Here is a 19,357-nt window from a genome sequence, read left to right as displayed (position 1 = left end):
ACATCTAACATAATATAGAGGCACTGCTGAGATCTGTCAAAGTTTGAAACAAGGAATATAATTGTGTAAATTATATATATTTTATTGTCTCTTTTTTGGGGGGATATTGCTATTGTTGGTTTTCAATATTGAAAGATGACTGACACTAAAGATATTTCTAGTGTAGCCAGTCCTGCTGATGCAGAAAATGAATTTGGACTGCATCACAGAAAAAAACCGGCAGAATGGGTAAAATATCAGATGATATCTTGTGTCAAAGAAAAAGTGGAAATTAAAAAGTATATCAATAAATGGGAAATAAGCACAGAACTTGGTCCCTATAAGTCAGCTATTGCAAAAAAGTGGTGATGTCTGTGCTTTGGAAGAAAGAGGGGGGGGAGGGATACGTGGGGATATAAGGGTGGGGGTACAAATAAACCCGTGGAGCGGGAAGATAATGTAATGGTACAAACACAGTGAAATTGCAACTTAGAAACAGTGATTAAGTGAACATACAGCCTGAACAGGGCTGTACTAAAATAAACAAAGTGAGAGAAAATTCTTCAGTGATAAAACATAACAGTCCCGGATTAATACAAGCAGAAGACCATGGTTCCAGGTGAAGCTGATGAAAAATAAATGATTGAATGGTCTAGAGTGAAAAGTTCCAAAGCCAGAATAGGTGAAGATGTGCATCAAAAACGAATGAATCCAAAAGCATGCAGCCCACACCGTTAGTGATCCTAGCAGCTTACCTCACGGCTGTCACATAAAGCCAAATCAATTACCAATACTTCAACCTCTCAATGGATGGGTGTCTTCCTACTGAGTCTCCGTAGTGGACCATACATGTAAGGGATACAATAAAGATACTGAAGCGTAGTCCTGATACCACACAAAGAGGGGTCTCTGTAATGGGTAAGTGGGTGTACACTTACACAACTTACACAGTGTATGAAAAAGAGGTGCCAATCTCCACGAGCGCCGAGCTCGTCACCCTGAACTTCTTACTGCCACAGCTTACTCCCTTCACTGTCCGTGGGAACGACCACTCAGACAAAAAAATGCAAGGGGAGGGAGAAGAAAGGGGGCACATCGCGTAATTCCGTACAACAAACTTTTTATTAAAAGAGAGTAAAACCATCTGCTAAAAAACTCACATTAAGCAGTCTTGTCACGGTCTCATATCCACGAGCACCGCGCTCGTACGGAATTACGCGATGTGCCCCCTTTCTTCTCCCTTCCTCGCCCCTTGCCTTTTCGTCTGAGTGGTCGTTCCCACGGACAGTGAAGGGAGTAAGCTGTGGCAGTGAGAAGTTCAGGGTGACGAGCTCGGTGCTCGTGGAGATAGGCACCTCTTTTTCATACACTGTGTAAGTTGTGTAAGTGTACACCCACTTATTTTAAACAAAGATAAATATAGAATTAATTTATTTTTAAACACATCAAAACAAAACTATTGTACATACATTGGTATTAGCTTTTGAAGTGACATACAAAAATGTGTATTTCTCATTTGTTTCATGCTGCAGGTAGAAATGATACAACTCCAATTGCTATGCCATACATTTAAATGGTTTTGTATATGCTAAAACAATTATATTACCAAAAGATAAAAATAAAAGATTAATACTTTACCAGAGATTAAAACTCTTTTGTTTTAAAAGATATTTGCTGGGTGTCCCAAAGGATATCTTTTACTCTCATTCCTACATCTCTCCACCCTCTTTTTCTCCTCTCGTCTCCCATTTCAAGATCCCCTTCGGCTATCTGTCTTCAATCTATATCCCCCCAGGAATGGATGTGGAAATGCCTTTCACGTTGTACGTGATGTCAAATACATGCAATTTTCTGGACAGACCTATAGGGAAATTATAGTGTCCTTACACATAGTTTTCAGTAGGGGCAGTATAGGATTAGAAATGTATCATGTTAAATGTTATTTTATATGTCAAATTCAATTTATGAATGACCATTGACTTAGGCTTTAAGATTTATAGAGCTGTCTCTTATGTATTGTATTATGCTTCTCGGCTTTTATTGAAATATATGTGTTTGACAAAATATACCCCACACAATTAACTTGTGTTCTACACACCTTGAGAGTGAAGTCATGATTCTGACTAGAAGCATAACAGCTATTCATGAATATTCTCATTAATACAACTCCTAAACACACCGACTCAAATACAGTATCTTAACCATACCTCTCGTATACTGAAAGCCACTGAAAGCTATTTACTAAGCCATCATGAGCTATTTTGTAAACATTTTCATTATTTGTATCACCAATATATTTTATATTTGAAGTTATATATTTTTGTATATCACCAATTATATCTGATATTATTTTACACTGAATTTTTAGTTAATAAATATATATATTTTAGCACATCAATGTATTCATTCTTGTCTTCAAACTATTATGGATAAACACATTTGAATTAATTTGTTTGATTTGTGGAAAGACATAAAAATCTCCTAAACCATAGATTTTTGCATAATTCTATAAATATAATACTGTTAATATTTCCATATAAACATCTGACATAATACAGTGTATTGTGGTGAACAAAACCCTATCATGTCCGGAAGGTCACCAAGAAGAGGCAGACACTCAGACCACTAAAAGAGGGCAAGCACCCTCTGTGTCCACAGTCAATAGCAGTGGTCATAGACATGATGCATCCTCTGCAGGTGGCCACAGGGCACGCTTGACCTTTTTTCTGCTGCTGGCCGTTTAATTGAGCCACAACGTGTAAAAGAGTTGGTGAAGTGTATAACAAAGTCGTCCTCATCTTCCTCATCCTCTGTCACCCAGGCTCATAGTAGTTTGCCCTACAATGCAGTTGCCAAAGCGGCCTGTTCCACCGGCACTTTGTCCACAGTTACTCCTTCTGCAGCCCCACCATCATGCACGGAGGAGTCCCCAGAATTATTCGACCATAGTGCCAGTTACATGCTGCTGGAGGATGCACAGCAATTTGAAGGCTCTGATGTTGGTTCCCAGGTTGAGGAAGGGAGTAACATGAGCCTAGAGAGAGGGGGTTCCACAGAAGGACAAGAAACTGGCAGTCATGTTCCCTAAGCTGCAGCATACTGCCAAGCTTGCTCCAGTGACAAGGAGGGAGGGGATGATGAGGTCACTGACTGTACTTGGGTGCCTGAGAGAATAGAGGAGGAAAGTGAGGAGGAGGAGGAGAAGACACAACTCCAACGAGGCAGGACGTTCTCCAGGGCCAGCTTAAGGGCAGCCAATGTCACAATGTTACTGATGTGAGCCCACAGGCGAGCAGGTGACATGGGATTCCCCAGGGTGTGGAATCTAAGGGCCAGCTGGTATTCTGCCAGGGACCCCCTCACAAGGGTTTGGGTTTAGCTGGGTGTTGACCCCATGTCACGACCCCCAGGTTCACCCTGCGCACGAGGAGAGTACCAGAAGACCCAGTCAGACACGGATGGATGGATAAAGCAAAAGGAGAAATGGATAATGAGCCATGGTCAGGGCCGTCAGCAAACAATGTAATCAGGAGAACTAGCCGAGTCGGTACACAAGAGATCAGTTCACAAGAATTCAGGTAAAACAGGTAACACGGAGGGTGCTCAGAAACAAGTATTGCTCAAGCAACCAGAAACTGGTCTGAGTGGAATTTAAATAGCGAGGCATGTGGGGGGCTGGACAGGAAGGAAGAATATATTAAGCAACAGGTGAAGCCGGCAACACCCATAGCTGCTGAGTGCAGCCAGAGCTGAACACAAGTTTGTGGAACAACAGGTGCCAGTTGACCTACAGCAGTAAAGGTAACACACAGATCAGCTCCGCAGCTGATCTGTGACAGCCAACCTATTGCGTCACACCAAAGAGCTCTGCAGGTGCATGTCCCTGCTGACTCCCTGCTGACTTCCAAAAGTTCCTTGGTGTGGGCTTTTTTGACACGTGTGCAGCAGATCGCACTGTTACTGTTTGCAACCTATGTCTAAAGCGGATCAACCGTGGCCAGAACAGCAGCGACTTGGGCACCACATGCTTGACCAGACATATGACAACCTGCCATGCAGTACATTGGTAACAGCACCTGAAAGACACACATCATAGAAAAAGACGGACTCATCTCCTTGCTCCTAATCTGGGATCTCAAACCCTACTATACCCCTAGTCCTCTCAAAAATCTGCACTGAGAGGAATGAAGGTATAGCAATAGGTGCCACAAGTACTTGCAGTCAATCTGCTAGCAGGACACCACCAGTTGATTTCAACAGGCACATTTTGCTATTTTAGTTGCTGAACCATAAAAAGAAATTATGTCCCAGCCATTTACATGCTTAGCGTCTAAATGCTAGCTTGGACAAATTGCTAGCACTGCAACTGCTGCCTTTTTCAGCTGGTAGACTCTGCCCCCTTTCGTAAATTTGTGGAATGTACTGTACCGCAGTGGCAGGTTCCAAAACTGCATTTCTTTTCAAGTTTTTAACGGCATTACTTTGCCATTCCGGCTTTCTAACGTCATGTGGAAGGCAATGTTTTGGCCTCATGGTCCAGCAGGCAAGAGCATGGACATTACCTTTCCTTCATGACACACTGGGTAACTCTGCTGGAAGCTGGAAAGGATGCAAGACAGGGTTCAGAGTTGTTGGAGCTTGTTCCACCACCACGCCTCCAAAAAGCTGGTGGTGATTGTGCCACATCTCTCTGCTCCACCCCCTCCTCTTCTTCTTCCTCTATGACCTCTTCTGTAGAATTTTCCTCTGAACAAGCAGTGCTCTGTAAGTGTTCAAGGGGCTACACAAGCAGTCAGACTAAAAGATGCCATGCAGTGCTTCTGTTGGTCTTCCTGGGGGCAGGAGCCACACTGGGGCAGAGATTCTGTCAGCTCTGCAGGGGCAGGCTCAGAGGTGGTTGATGTCATGGCAGCTTGAGCCAGAAATGGCACCAAACTTCCCTCAGACAGGGACACTTGACCCTTGTTCCATGCTTGGCACACATCCTGAATTTGGTGGTGCAGTATTTTGTGACCAAGTACCCAGGCTTTCAAGATCTCCTGAGGCAGGCCAGAAAAGTCTGTGGTCATTTCCACCTTTCATACAATGACAGTGCTCGGCTGGCTGACATTCAATGTGAATGCAACCTGCCCACCAACCGCCTCATTTCTGACATGCCCACCAGGTGGAACTCAACATTGGCAATGCTGCAACAACTGCACACACAGCAGAGGGCCATCAATGAGTACCTGTGTTAGTATGGCACCAGGACAGGGTCAGGGGAGCTTGGCTTTTTTTTGACACGCCAGTGGCTACTGATCAAGGATGCATTCACTGTCCTGTCACCATTTGAGGAGGCCACATGAATGGTGAGAAAATACAATGCATGCATCAGAGACACTGTCCCTCTAGTCTTCATGCTGGAGAACACACTTCATGGAATCATGGACAGGGCACTTGAACAGCAGGAGGAAGGAGGAAGAGAAGGACTTCCTTTCCTCTCAAGGCCCTCTTAACCAGATAGAATTCCTGTGGGGCCATCAAACACACAGGAAGAAGAGGCAGAGGAAGATTGTGTCAGCATAGATGTAGAGGATAACATGCAGCAGTCTTTAGGGATGGTTTTCAGTCCCCGGAAACCCAAGGAGTTGCATGTGGCTAGGAGGAGGCAGTTGCAGATAGTGTCATCCTTAGTGACACAGAGGACTCAGAATCGAATGCCCCTGCAAACTTACGCTGCATGGCCTCCCTGATTCTGCAAAGCCTGCGAAAGGACCCTAGGATTCATGGTATCTAGGAGAGGGATAATTACTAGCTGGCAACCCAACTTGATCTACGTTAAAGGGTAAAGTTGCAAAACTCATCTTTCCTTCGCAGACGGAGCAGAAGATTAAACATTTCCAGGAGGCCTTAAAGAAAATTTTATGTAATGCCTTTCCAGACCCTAGGAGGTTACCATTTCCTGGTGCTGGATAACATGTTTCTGATGCTTTGTTCGATTGGAGGAAGGTGGTCCGCTGATCGCTGCCTTTAAACAATTTTTCAGTCCTCAGCACCAAGGTCTGACCAAGGCTCAAGCAACTATCGCTAGCGTCTGCATTATATGGTGCAGGAATATCTAGGGGCAAGAGCAGACTTGGAGACCTTTCCAACAGAGCATCCACTGGGTTACTGGGTCTTGAGGATGGACCACTGGCCAGAACTTGTTCAATATGCAATCGAGCTACTGGCCTGTAATGCATCCAGCGTGCATTCTGAATGCATATTCAGTGCTGCTGGAGGGTTTGTAACGGACCAAAAAGGGCACCTGTCCACAGACTTCATTGATAGGCTCACATTTATAAAAATGAATCAGTACTTGATCAGAAGCTATCAAGCCCCTGATGCTGGTGTAACTGACTGAATTTGCTATGCATCTGGGAACCCTTGAAAAATGCCTATGCTACCTATCCTATTCCTCCTGAATCTTGATGATGCTAGCTTCCAACAATATTTTTGGTTTAGGGCATGTAATTACAATTTTTGAAATAATATTTAACAGCAGGGCCCATTCCTGCACCCCAAGTAGAGTAACTGTGAGGGGATACAGTGTTCTGGCACCACCAGAACCAAAGGCCCAATTTTTCGACCCCTGTTTAACAGGGGCATGTAATTACAATTTTTGTAATAATATTTAACAGCAGGGCCCATTCCTGTACCCAAAAAGAGTAATGCTGTTTACACGCGGTCGGAATTTCCGACAACAAATGTTCGATGGGAGCTTGTTGTCGGAAATTCCGACCATGTGTAGGCTCCATCGGACATGTGCTGTCGGAATTTCCGACAACAAAAATGTGAGAGCTGGTTCTCAAATTTTCGGACAACCAAATCCATTCTCGTAAATTCCGATCGTGTGTGGACAATTCCAATGCACAAAATTCTATGCATGTGCTGAATCAAGTACGAGACTGAAGCTCTCGGTCTGGTAAAACTAACATTCGTAATGGAGATAGCACATTCGTCACGCTGTAATGGACTGAAAAACACGAGGCTGAAAAACGTGAATTGTCTCTCACCAAACTTCTACTAACACGACTGGTATTGAACTTCCCTTTAATAGTGCCGTTGTACATCTTGTACGTCACCGCGTTCTTGGCGTTCGGAATTTCCGACAACATTTGTGCGACCGTATGTATGTAAGACAAGTTTGAGCCAACATCCGTCGTAAAAAAATCCACGGTTTTGTTGTCGGAATTTCCAATCGTCTGTACGTGGCATACAGTAACTGTGAGGGGTTATAGTGTTTTGGCGCCACCAAAACCAATTTTTGAAATAATATTTAACAGCATGGCCTGTTCCTGCGCCCAGCAAGAGTAACTGTGAGGGGTTACAGTGTTCTGGCACCACCAAAATGAAAAGCCCAATTTTCCTGCCCCTGTTTACCAGGGGCATGTAATCACAATTTTTGAAATAATATTTAACAGTAGGGCCTGTTCCTGCACCCAACAAGAGTAACTGTGAGGAAAAATCACAGTGCTCTGGCCCCACCAAAACGAAAGGCCCATTTTTTCTGCCCCAGTTTAACAGGGGCATAATCATAATTTTTTAAATAATATTTAACAGCAGGACCTGTTCCTGCGCCAAACAAGAGTAACTGTGAGGAGGAGTTACAGTGTTCTGGCACCACCAAAACCAAAGGCCCTAAGGGCTTGGCATGGATTTTGGGGGGACCACATGCTGTTTTTTTTAAAAACATTGGTGTGGCGTTCCCCTTAATATCCATACCAGGCCTACGGGACTGGTATGGACTGGGGGAGGGGGACCCATGCAATTTTTTTTATTGATTTTTATCTATATTGCCAGGATCTGGCCATACATTACAGCCACAGGAAATTTTAAATGACATTATTTCCTTTGGAAATGTAATTTTGCTGTGGCACAGTAAAATACATGAGAAAGATGTGACACTTTACATGCAGACTAAGGGGACCCCCAGGTATGATATTTAGAGAAATATTTTTAATAATTGTTATTGTTTCACTTTAGGAATTATTAAAATGACTGCACCTGAAAAAAATGCATTTTTAAAAACTTTTGTTGCATTGATACATGTCCCCTGGGGCAGTAGCCGGGTCCCCAAACATTTTTTATGGCAATAACTTGCATATAAGGCTTTAAAATTAACACTTTAGATTTTTCACATTTGTGTCCCATAGACTTTAACGTTGTTTCCATGTTCACACAATTTTTTTGTCTGTTTGCATGTTCTGGTGTGAACTGAACCGGGGGGTGTTCTGCTCATCCCTAATTAGGACTGATCACTTTTCACATATACATACAGTGCCATAGTTTGTTACAAAACTGATTTTGTTTTTTCCCCAAAGAAATGTAACATAATACATCTTATAACAAAAACTGTTTAGTCTTTTTTACCTTATAGAGTATAGTAAAAAGATATGAAATTAATTTGGGTACAGTTTTGCATGACTGCGTAATTGTCATTCAAAGTTTGACAGCGCTGAAAACTGAAACATTTCCTGGACTGGGAGGGGGATGAAACAATCCAGTCTACAATGGGTTAATATATAGATTTTTCCATATAAAGGTTTACTACTCTTGAGCCTCTGACACTTCACCTAGGGCTGTCTCATTATCATAAGTTTGATCACAGTATGATAAAAAGCCTACCATAAAAATATCTGTCCTTTTCAGTGAAAGGAAGTTTCAGTAACAATTTGGATTTTTTTTTCAGCACTGGACACATACAGCATGTGATGTATTGACATCTGCATCCATTATAAAGAGCCTTTATGATGGATATGTTTACATACTTTGCCTGGGAATGAAGATGGCCCTGCACTCCTTGTCAAAGCTGTTAGAGTATGAATAGATACTCACTGGGGATAATATGATATGACATGATCTGCAAGTATAAATGATTTCACTCTTTCTGTTCAATACATTTTTACTGAAAAGAAAAACAATTTTTAAAAGGTTTACAAAAAGGCATGAAAAAGAAGCATTACATAAACTTTGTAGTCAAGTAATAGTGTAACATGACAGGGAAGAGGTATAAACAAAATACATTGGTCATAAATATGATCTTTGTGTATTCCTCAGTGTACTGTATACAATTGTATATGACCAAAGCTTTGGTTGATGTTGGTCAGATGGTATGATAAACACTGTCCAAACTGGTAAGAGGTATTATTCGCAACTCAATCTGTGAGTTTGAACTTCAAAGGTCACTATACATTACTTTGATGGTAGGAGGGGGGAGATACCCATATTGTTATGGATGGATAAGGTGGGATGTGGGTTATACACGCATAGAGAAATTATGAAGTATAGAAGATGAAAGGAAAGAAAGAAGTTTTTGTTTGTATCTTATTCCCTTATAACCCCAATGCATCTTTCTTTGTTCCCAATGGTGGTTACTAGAGTTGAGCGAACCCGAACTGTAAAGTTCGGGTTCAGTACGGACTTTGGGTTTTTCCCGAACCCGAATAATTGCTGAAAGTTCGGGTCCGGGTTCGGAGTTCGGGAAAAAAAATGTGCGGAGGTCCCCCCAAATTCAATAACCAGACCCTTTAGGTCTGGTATGGATTTTAAGGGGAACTCCACCCCAAATTTGCTCTGACGCAAGGGCTGTCCCAGTGACATAGCAGAGTGTGCGTCAGAGGGGGATGGGGTCACGTGACGCGTGGCCTGCCTCCCCTATAAAAGAAACGTCAAAGCATCGGTGTCATTCGCTGAGCTGTGCTCTGAATGGATGGATGTTCTCATCGCTGGACCAATCGCTGGAGACATCACCCTTCGCTGGAGAGATCACCCGACGCTGGATAGAGACAACGATGGAGCAGCGAGCAGCATCGATCGTCTATTTTCACTGCTGGATTTTTATTTGGTTTAATTAATAAAGTAATTTGTTCTACGGTGTGTGTGTTTTTTTTCTGAAAACTACTATTTACACTTCCTTCGTGAAATGGTAGGAGTACAGTGTACCCCATTGCCATTTCACACAGGGGGAGGGGGCCAGGATCTGGGGGTCCTCTTTGTTAAAGGGGTCTTCCAGATTCTGATAAGCCCCCTGCCCGCATACCCCCACAACCACCGGGCAAGGGTTGTGGGGATGAGACCCTTGTCCCCATCAACATGGGGACAAGGTGCTTTGGGGGGCACGCCAAAGCACCCTCCCAATGTTGAGGGCATGTGGCCTGGTGCGGTTCAGGAGAGGGGGGGCGCACTCTGTCCCCCCTCTTTTCTGCGGCCAGCCAGGTCAACCTGCTCGGATAAGGGGTCTGGTGTGGATTTTAGGGGGAACTCCACGCCATTTTTTTTTAAAATTTGGGGTGGAGTTCCCCTTAAAATCCACACCAGACCTGAAGGGTCTGGTTATGGATATTTAGGGGGAACCCTACGTCATTTTTTTTTTTAATTGACAGCGGGGTTACCCTTAATATCCATACCAGACCTAAAGGGTCTGGTTATTGAATTTGGGGGGACCTCCACGCATTTTTTTTTTACTAAAAATCTGTGTCCCATTGACTTCAATGGGGTTCAGAAGTTCGGGTTTGGGTTCCCGAACCCGAACTTTTTTTTTAAAGTTCGGGTTCGGGTCCGAACCCGAACATCCAGGTGTCCGCTCAACTCTAGTGGTTACACAAAAAAGGCAGATTGCCTATTATGTAAAACAGAAACCTACAGGGGAACAAGGATTGTAGGAAAGCACTTTTGCATTTACTGTTACAGGGAGTTGCTAGATCTATGTGTTGAGAGCAATATGGAGACATGACAAAGCTTTAGGGTAAGCATTCAATTATCCATGGCTCCCAGATCCTTTACATTTTCAACTAGATTGATTCTTAAAAGCTGTACATTTCTCAAATAATTGAATCTGTTGCACTCTGCTAATCTTACAGATAGGGGGATACTCAAATTTTCCAGACGTTGGCTATATTTCTTCATGCATTAGTAGAAGGTAAGACCTAATGAATAAGAACCAAAGGCTGCTTGAGGCCAATTAGTGTCAAAGGTCACAGGTCAAAAAAGGGAGGAGGATTGTGACTTTCGAGGCACTGATAGAAGACCATAAAGGTGAAAATAAAACAATATTTATTTACATACAACAATGTACAATATAAAAAACATTTGGGACAGACCCCACAAATCAGATCAGGTAACAAGACCATCAGTGTCTAATGGGTGGAGCCATTGACCTCAATGCATTAGTAGTCTACACTGGAAGTTTTTTAGATTTACTTATTTTTTTAAGGAGATCACTGCAACAGTTATGGGATTAGGAGATTAAAATAACTAAATTAAGCAACTTGTTTATTTGAGCTCCCAATGCTTTACACCAAATATGGTCAAATGTACCAGGTCTGAGCAGCAATAAAAACAAGTACACTGTAGATATATATTACTCAGGGCTGGGTTGTCATCACTGTAACAAAAGTAACATTTCTAAAAAAACTTTTGAAAACAGAGGCCAATCGAAAGCCATTAGTCCAAGAAGAGGATCAGATACATCCTCTGCATCCTCGACTTCCTATATTCCAATAGAAAGGCGGAATGCTGTAGACAATAAGAAACGCAAAAGCAACTTAGATCGAAGTCTACAGGAGATCTCTCGCTCCCAGGACAAGCGCTCTCGATCTCAGAGATCACGTGCTAGGCAATCTACCAGCAATGCCAGCTCAGTGAGCAACACCTCCCTTATGCTCCCAACGCCTCCTCCGAGTGTAATGATAACTTCAACCCTTGCACCCCCCATGACCCCTACCCCACAGGGGCATAATCAGTCAGCCCCTAACCCAATAACAGATTTGAGACCCGCGCCGATTTTTACTATGGAGAGAAAACCTAATGCCTCTGCATCTAACACTCAGCAGACAGTAAAAGAGCTGGTCCCGGCCCACACAACAATGTAGACCGGGACATGAAAAATAAGGAAGAAGTTAAAAAAGAGATTGATAATAAAAACATCATTAACCTCTCTTCGTACCCACTCACTCCAGATCAAGAGACCGTATTACAACTTGGTCTATCGTTTTGCCCGGACGGCGAGGCTGACAAGTTCGAACTTGTTAAGGACTTACACCTCTTCGCCCGGCGCCTCATGTATAAGGTTCTATATGATAAAACAGATGCTTCACCAATTACCTCCAGTAATGATAATTCCATTTTGGACAATGCCTCTCTCCAAGAGTTGCAAGCCCTACAGGACCTAATGTCCCTCTGGGACGAAAGCAACCCTGAAGAGGAAGGATGGACATACCAGCTTCCTGGTATCCAGCCGGGAAGTCTAGTACAGTCCAGACTCTATAAACCTGTCTACGTGCCACCAAAATCCTATAAGCCCAAGTCCAGATCATTTCCTGTCCTGCAGGGCAACCCCAACATTTGGGCGTTTGTCCTGCAGGTCACTAAGGCCATAGAGGCTACCAACTGGAAAATAGGTACTGCACCCAATTTAAGTCTTAAACTCAGAACAGCTCTCAATTCCATCCATAACAATGATGATTTGGTCATCAAACCTTCTGACAAAGGGGGCAACATCGTTGTGATGGATGGGGCAGGTTATGAGGAAATGTGTCATAGGATCCTCAGCAACAGAGAATGGTATAGACCTGTACCAGCCTCAATGTTGACACAAAGCATCGCCAAATACCGCTCAATTTTGAACCGGGCTCACCGTGCAGGAATTATCGACGATAATACACTTCAATTCTTGAACGTTCTAAGTCCTACAACTCCCACCTTTTACGCCTTACCCAAAATCCACAAGGGTACCCTACCACCCCCAGGCCGTCCCATTGTATCAGGCTGTGGCTCCTTGACTGAGAATATAAGTCGCATAATTGATGAATACCTGTATCCACACGTGCAAAGCCTGTTTTCTCATGTCAAAGACACGATAGAGCTCCTCAAAATCGTGGATGGACTTAACATTCCCCCAAATGCATGGCTAGTAGCCATCGATATTGAGGCACTTTACAACTCTATTCCCTATGCCTTTGGCACTCAAGTGGTGAGGAGTTTTCTTAATGAACGTGATAAGAATACGTCCAAGTACAACAACTTTATAATCGAGATGCTCGAGTTCATACTCACTAACAATATCTTTCTTTTCAAGCGCTCCCACTACCTCCAGGTGCAAGGTGTGGCTATGGGGGCGGGCTGTGCCCCCTCCTATGCTAACTTGTACCTGGGGGGGTGGGAGCGTGACCTGTTTAGTGAGGAATACAACGGTAACTCGTCGGATAGCGTGCTCACATGGCACCGCTATATTGACAATGTTTTCATGGTGTGGGCGGGGCCTAGAGAGGAGCTGGTGGCTTTCTTGGACGGTCTTCAAATCAATCACTATAATTTAAAATTCACGTACAATTTCAGCCAGGAACACATCACCTTCCTGGATGTGGAATTGTATATAGATGAGGGCGGTTTTCTCTGTTCCACGCTATACAGGAAGCCTACGGCTGGCAACAGTTTGTTGCACGCCACTAGTTCACACCCTAAGTCCATTATCAACAGTATACCCTACAGTCAATACCTACGACTGAGACGTAATTGCTCTCAAGAGAGCGACTTTAAAAGGGAAGCTGCATTACTGTATTCACGCTTAAAGACCAGAGGCTACAGTAAACCTTGCCTACGTAGGGCCTACAATAAGGCAAGTGCCTTACAGAGAAACTCCCTCATATATAAATCCAAAGATATACCAAAAACTAACACCACCAGAGTGATTACACGCTTTAATCGCCAACATGGCTCAATCCGCAAAATTTATAACAAATTTTGATACTTACTCACCTCGGACGAGAAAATTAGCAAGTATATCAACTCTACACCTCAAATTACCTTTAAGCATTCTTTATCGATTAAAGATAAAGCAGTCTCAAGCCACTATGTGGTTCAAACTATTCCAAAACCTACTCAGTTGGGCACTTTCCTCTGTGGCAAATGCAACTTTTGTCGCTACATTCTGAGGGGTACTAGCATTACCCTCCCGAATGGAGACACATGGTCACCAAAATTTTGTGCAACCTGTCAAACAGTGGGGATAATATATCTAATGAAGTGCAATTCTGGGGCTTTCTATGTGGGAAAGACGAAACGTAATTTCTTTTGTAGGATTAGAGACCACGTCCTATCAGTATCCAAAAAGCTAATGGAAACACCCATCTGCCGGCACATAGGATTATTCCATAATCACAACCGTGCAATGCTAGGTTTCTATGCTTTAGCACATATACCACTGAATGAACGTGGTGGGGATGCTGATAAGCGTCTGCTACAGACTGAAGCCAGATGGATATATACGTTGCGGGCTACCCAGCACCCCGGACTGAATGAGAACATTAGCTATAAACCATTTCTCTAATGATCTCACTGTACCATCTAGTTCTACATCTTTGATAGGTTTGGTATGGACCACACCGCAGGGTCCGTGAGGCTCTGACTATCGGATCCCTTTTTCGTCTTGATTGCACCATCAGCATTTAGGATACCTCTAATTGATACACTTGCTACATACTCCGATGGAGACTAAGGTCTTGGATAAGTCAGTGCGTGTACTATTCAGATTGATGTATATTAATTGACAGTTTTCCCCTCTCCTAAATGTCCCTGGTACCCTCTGCCCAATACCCTTACATTCTGTTTTCATGTACCCTCCCCAAATGTTTAAATAGATGGGAATTTATTCCCAGCTATTCCAGTGCTATATAACCTCTGGCTTAGAGATTAGGTATCGTTTTTGTCTTGTCTGATTGTTGTGCTGCCACTAGGGGAGAATTTGGACTCAAACCATTTTCTTGTAACACCCTGACAGTACGCCATCAGCACGACAGTATTATGATTTGATATACTATTGTAAAATATTTTCTTTTATGGCATCCGTGCGGTTCACCGCACGGCAACACAAATATGCATGCTGTGAACCTTGATGGCTGTGGACTTTATGTCAGCCGCCCCTGCTTCTTCCCCCGCCTCTCCCCTCCCCTCCCCTCCCCTCTCTGTCCCAGTCTGTATTCTTCTTATGTTTCCTATTCTTAGTGTAGTTTTTCCCCCTTTCTTTCTTTTCTCTTTTTTCCTTCCCTTTTTCCTTTTTCTCTTTTTCTTTTCATTTTTTTATCTTCTTTTGTACATCCCTTTTTCCTCCTTTCATGCCTTTCTTCTCCATTCCCTTGCCTTTCCACCTTTTTTCTTTCTATACTCTTTATCTAAAGAATGGGAATACAGTTGCCGCACACATCGCTTGCATCGCAGCCCTCTTCCCGGTCTGCAGCACCCCCTATGATAGTGCTACATGACTGCCTATGTGGGCGGTTGGGGGCCTGTGCCAGCGCTATCATGAATATCGCTGAATTCATGCGGAGGCATGAATGTCAGCACAGGTCCGCCCCACGGCTCGTGCCATTGGTTACGGCGTGTTGGTCATATCTCTGACCACGCCCGCCACTGTTCCCCGCTTGGCGCCGCCCCCTTTGGGCGTCACAGGCTTTCCCTGTGTGACCAGGCTGGGCGGGGTTACTGGGGATTCTCCCAGTGACGCCAGCCATCCTTTTCCGCCCACCCACATTAGGCTGACAGCCCACACTCAGGTGGTGCTGTTTCAGCCTGATTGAGGACACTACATATGCGGCTCACACAGCTACCAGCTTCAGTGTGAGCTTGCTGTGTCTATGAAGATAGTAACAAAATATATCCGTGGGTTTCCAGTTTCACCAGGTATGCTGTTGGTCAATCACTTTCCTCCTTTTTTCCTGGTATATTTCTGCAATATGAATATTTCTATCGTTTTTTTAAAAAATCTTTTTCTTTTTAATCATTCTCTGCTTGTAATTTCCATCTTTAACTCTGCAGACTCATCTGTTGTATTTACACTTGTGAGCTTCTAGGATACTCAGCGCTGAGGTCCTTGCTACCTTCAAGCAATTAAGGTGGCCACACTGACTAGGTATTCTTGATTTAACTTAAACATTTCTTTTTTATAATTTGTTTCTCTAGAAAATTCCTTTTTTTTATTCATTATGAACTAATGAATGTGATGAATTAATTGATTTAATCTGCTTCTAGGCTCATTTCTGCTTCGCAGTAAGGGTCTTTGCAGATTTGACTGACCTCCCAGCATACCTCTTTGGAACCACGTATCAATTAAAACATCTACTCCTCTGACATCCATAACTCCCATTTTTTATTCTACCTCTGAAATATTCAGTAGGCTATAGCAGTAAGTTATTTGCTATTATCTATCCATATGTGGTATCTTTCTATGCAGCAATTTTTAGCGCATTTTGCTGCTATGTTTTTTAATTGCTAAACGTATGCATTTTACCCTATTTGTCTTTGGACATTTTCTATCTTCCTTTCCTCTTAATAGGTTTATTCATGGGTCTGCATTATTTCTCAGGTATATCTCTGTGATACAGGGTTACCTTCCATCAATAGGGGGTGTCTGCATCCAGTTAATGGGTTTGTCGCGATCGCTGTCTTATGTGACCTCATCTCACTCTTATCAGGTAGGGGCGGCATCTTAGTCCACTTTCATCATATGGTTTCTAAATGTTTGATATATTGTAGCCCAATATGGCTACCTTAATCTATCTGTACGCAATACAGCATACCCACTCTGTTTGTATATTTATTATTTATTATTTTATCTTGCAACAGATTTTTGTGATGTTATTATTTTTCTTTTTTTAATTATATTGTAATATGTCATTTAATTATTATAGACTATCACCCTCCACGGGTTCCTGATGAAGCCGTAACGGCGAAACTAGTAGAACCTCTCTACGTGGGGTCCAAAGAAGACTATGTGCAGTTATTTGCACCACTAGTACTTTTTCTATTTCTTGTCTGAATATTTTAAACATATGTCAAAGTTTCTATGTGTTTGTAATACATCTTTTTTACTTAATCAATTGTGCTTGTATGTTCCATTTGTTTGGGGTTTGACCAGGCTTAAACCAATTTTTGTTATATATATCCATTTTGCAACTTTTAAAATTCCACATCCCATCCTGTTACAGGAATCTTCTCTAAACCATATTCTAAGTGGAATTATGTTGCAGATGGCCTCTCATCTTTAATCAGTGTGCGCTCTATAATCTAATCTATAACCATCACTGTAGATACCCTACTTTTGGCAGCCTAAGTAACATGCATTTGCTAGGAACCCCTTTTTTTACACAGGTCATTTCTTTATTTTCCTAAATAACAACTTGCCTTAGAAATTTATGATGGTTTCTAAATATTCTTAAAATAGATAACCATTCTTATTAGTGATAGCAATGAAATGTGTGACTGGTAATTATACAGACAAATAGTACTTCTTTGCTGCTTTGATCTCCAAGAACATGTGTATTGTGCTTAATGGTAAATCTTGTACTGTTAATAATCCTTTTTGTTCAACTGCCACTGCAGAGACTGATAATTCTGCACTTAGCGTTTCTTGCAAACTGCTTTCATTTTGGACCTTATTCAATGAAGTGTACTCAGTTCTTAAAGTATAAAATATATAGCTAACTAGATCACACAACAGCTTGTAAAATTCTTCCTGGCAAGGCCCATGGATGTGCTTTGCAATATCATTCATTCCTATAGAGAGTAAGTCCAGAGTACAAACACATATTCGGAAGCTCTATAGGATTGGAATGAGAGTGCAGTGTGCAATCGTCTGACTGGGATGCTTTTTTTTTGCATGCATGCATGGAAAATTTTCCATTCATTCCTATAGAGAGACTGTCTAATCACATCACAGATGACCTCTTTCAGTGGGCTGCAGTGCAAAGATCTGGCAGGGGTGAGCAGAGGTGATTATAACACTTTGTGTGGGGGATACAGTTACCCTTTGGGAAGTCTTTATTAAATAAGTTGAGTCCCTGGAACTAATGCCTGACCCCTACACTAATAAAGTGTTACTAAACCCACAACAGTAAAATCTCGAGATGCGCGGTGTAAGTGTAAATATGCACCATCGTATTTATGCGCCATATCCCCAAAACGAGATACGCCTGAAAAATAGGTTTTTCCGACCGACGTAATTTTTCTGCGCCGGCGCATCGTGGGCGCAAATATACGCTGGACGCACCATTGTTTTGCTATGCAAATGAGGGAGATACGGCAATCCACGAAAGTACGTTTGTCCGGCACAGGCTACACGCTGTGCGCGTAAGCTGTACGTCCGGTCTAAAGTTACCCCTCAGATAGGCAGCTTCAACTTTGCACCAGACGTGTGCAGGTCAGCTTCAGCAGCACCGTTAGGGACGAGCTGAGCACCCACACTTGCAGGACAACAATCTGTATGCCAACATGCCAGGGGCATCCATGGTCATAGCTATACTACTGGCTTTAGATGCGCGTAGAAGGAGGAGGGCACGGAGGAGGAGGGCACGGGGGGGGATATACCGACCGCGCATAAACGTCTTTGGCATGGGTGATTCTGAGGTGTATCGCATCTTCAGATTCAGCCCTACTGCCATCAAGGAATTAGCCACAACCCTGCATGATGACATCACCAGCCAAACACACCGCTCACATGCAGTGGAGCCACTGGTCAAGGTACTGGCAACACTCCATTTCCTTGCCAGTGGCTCGTTCCAGCATACAAGTGGAGTTGTGGCTGGGATGGCACAATCCTCCATTAGCAGATGTGTGCACCAGGTTGTCCCCGCAATCCTCAGACGCATGGCCAACCAAATCATCAGACCCACCCAGGAGCATCTGCGGGTGAAGGCAATGCAGGATTTCGTCAGAATTGCAGGATTCCCACGCACTGTGGGGGCCATTGATTGCACACATGTGGCACTATGGCCCCCCCATGACACAGAGCACATTTCCCGCAATCGGAAGCACTGGCATTCCATCAACGTACAGGTGATAGCCGATGCCCAATGCCTCATATGGCATGTCCATGCCAAACACCATGGGTCCAGCCACGACAGCTACATATACCGTCAAAGCCCCATCCCAACATAATTTGAACAGAACGTGTATGGGGACAGCTGGCTGGTTGGTGAGTGACATGGGTGTCAGGCATGACTGTCCGCCCCCATGATGCAGACATCACGAGGGGCACATGCATTACTAACATCCTCCTGTCTTTTCCCTTCCAGGTGACTCTGCATATGCACTTGGGCCCCATCTCATGACTCCATTCCGGGATCCCCAAACCCCAGGAGAGCAAAGATACAATGATGCACACGCACGTACCCGTGGAGTGGTGGAACGCACCTTTGGCCTCCTGAAGTCCTGTTTCCGATGCCTGGATAAGTCTGGGGGGACCCTGTTGTATTCCCCAAACTTTGTGTGCCAGATCATCGCTGCATGTTGCATGCTGCACACCTTCGCCGTGAGAAAGGGCCTGGAGATTGACATACGTGATGACCTGACCCCCGAACCAGACAAT

This window comes from Rana temporaria, chromosome 2 (genome assembly GCF_905171775.1).
Source record: "Rana temporaria chromosome 2, aRanTem1.1, whole genome shotgun sequence".
Lineage (NCBI taxonomy): Eukaryota > Metazoa > Chordata > Amphibia > Anura > Ranidae > Rana > Rana temporaria.
This window is presented reverse-complemented; position numbering follows the sequence as displayed.